Source organism: Hordeum vulgare, chromosome 2H, assembly GCF_904849725.1.
Source record: "Hordeum vulgare subsp. vulgare chromosome 2H, MorexV3_pseudomolecules_assembly, whole genome shotgun sequence".
Lineage (NCBI taxonomy): Eukaryota > Viridiplantae > Streptophyta > Magnoliopsida > Poales > Poaceae > Hordeum > Hordeum vulgare.
This window is the reverse complement of record NC_058519.1, coordinates 297,705,083-297,707,813: the sequence shown is the minus strand read 5'-3', so window position 1 is coordinate 297,707,813 and position 2,731 is coordinate 297,705,083.

The following is a 2,731-nucleotide window of genomic DNA, read 5'->3' as shown; positions in this document are numbered from 1 at the left end:
CGGGTGCCACTTGGTACACCGTGCCACTGTGTATCTACCGCACTGAAGCCTACCCCATCAGGGAGAGCTAAACACGGCCGCCAACACTTTTCCTACAAACACCAGAAACTAATTGCAACTCCTGGACAGAGATCTAGGTGATTAATAAGCCGGGCGGGGTCATATTTCATGGCCCAATGCATGGTAGTATCTTGTCTTGGATAACATACACAGAACTCAATTCTTAAGGACGGTCCCAATGAGACAAACCACCATGTACTCCTACATGGCCTCTCATCGCTACCTTTACCAAATCGTATTCACACCTTTACTCTCACACTGTAGGGCATGAACACAACCATTCCGATTCATCATACAGATAGATCAGACCCGACACGACTCTAAGTATAGCAGGCATTGTAAGCAAGCATGGATGAGTAAGCACAACAAGGCTCAAGCAGTTGCTACTCATGCTAAGTGGTTTCAACTATTTACTTTGGCAAAATCAGGTCATGCAGAGGGATGTGTTCAACTACCGAGAACATGTAACAGTTGAATCGTGTTTGTCCTAATGCAATAAAAGAGAGTAGGAGCGAGAGAGTGGGTCTATATCAATATGCTCAAGGGGGGTTTGCTTGCCTGACAGTTCTGGAGATAGCCATGAGTCTTCATCTGTGTCAACGATCACATCGTCGGAACCATCGTCTACCGAGGGGGAACAACACCGGCAAACAAGAAAGAACAATATTTACTTCACGGAGATGCAACCCTATGATGCATGATCATGACAAGAAAATGAGATGTGGCATGGCTTAATGTGGCTAACAGAACCTTAGTTTGATTCTGATTTGAAATCAAAATTCAAATATTATTGAAAATAGGATATTTATCAAATTACTTTAATTGATTTGACCTGATGCAATTCATAACTTAGTTTTTCATGCTTGAAAGTATCACCATTGTATTCATTGAATTTTTCTGATACTTTTTCATATATTATTTATTTAATTTGGAGTAATATTTTATTTGCTATGATTTTTCAAAGTTTACAACATTTTTTGGAATTATTTTATTTATGAAATACTATTATTGCATCAACACTGACGTGAGCACGTCAACTGGGCCGGTCGGGTCAAACCTGACAACGAGGGCCCACCAGTGAGTGACACAAGTGCTAAGAGATTTTCATTTTTAACCTTTTATTCCTAATTAAGGTCTGGGCCCACTGTTAGTGGATCATTAGGTTAATTATTCTAGTTAATTTAATTTTTGATTAACTTAAATTGATCAAGGCTAGGCCCCACTTGTTTGTGACCCTCGGAGGTCAAACCCGTGGTCAAAGGGGTCACACCCACCGGCGGCTTGACGCCGGCGAGGTCCGAGGCGGCGGAGGTGATCGGATATCACCCTCCGGTGACCAATCGAACGGCGGAGGCCACCTAAATGGACCTCGGACTCGCGTGCATCCGTTCCGACAGGTTTGGGGCACTGGGAGGGCTGTAGAAACGATGACAACGAGCGGAACGGTCGCCGGAGTTCGGCCACAGTTGGGTTCGGCGTTGGATTGTGCTAGCAAGAACGCTAGGTGTCCAGGAGGCATCTACAGGGAAGCGGGAGTCCACCGGTGCAACTAGGTCGAGCCGTACTACACCGGAGCAAGGAGCCCATCGTCCATGGCGGATGGTGGTGCTCGGAGCTCGTGGGGCTGACGGGTACAACACATAAAAGGAAGAGGGGGCACGAGAATGCGACGTATGAGCTCACGGTGGACCGGTAGAGGGGCTCAACTCAGTCAGGGAGACGTCGAAGGCGACGAATTGACGCCGGCGGCTCTCGGATCTATGGACGAACGCGAGCTAGAGGAGGGGGTGAGAGGGGGAAAATGGATGAGGACGGCGCTGGGGCCTCCACGGTGTTGCTAAGGCGAGGGGGAAGACAAGCAGGCAGGGTGGCGGTGGCCGGCGACGTGGCCGTGCGCGCCACGCATCTGCCTGTCCTCCTGGCACGAGAAGGAAGAAGACCCCGTGCCCCTAGTGGGCTAGGCTGGCTTTCCTCCTGGGCAAGGAAGGCTAGGTAGGGTTCTTGCTCTTTTCTTTATTTTTTTCTGATTTTATTTGTTTTCTGAAATTTGTTTTGTTATTTTTCCAGGACTCAAACCTAGCTCAAAAATACCAATTCATTTTCTAGAGTGTAGTTTGAATATTGCAAACCACCTCAAAATGTTTCAACATTTTTGAAAGACTAAAAATAATTATAATATGGTATTTGTCATTTTATGCAACTTTGCTGGTTTATCTAAAATTCCAAAAAGGTTGATAAAAGTGGATCCCCCTGGTATGTTGTTGGCAACATTTATTAGAGATGTTGAACATTTTTGAAAACTATTTGGGTTCATTGAAAATACATTTTGTTGAACTATTTGAGTTTTATTTAGTGCTAGGGTTTGATCATCCCCATTTCAAATTAAAAGAAATTAACATGATGCAAGGTGATGATGCAAATGATTGCAACAAATTATTCTAGAGCTGTGACAACTCACCCCACTAAACAAGAATCTCGTCCCGAGATTCAAGCGTAGGGTAGGAGTAATTAGGGGACACTAGCTATATCAATCTTCATTATCCAATTGCCCTTCTCGGAGATATTGATTCATTGCATCATGCTGGTCTTGACATCTTTGTCTTCAAGGTCTTCATCTAACACGGCGACAAAAGAACAGAAAGACTCTACAAGATTCCATCTCCTCGAAGAT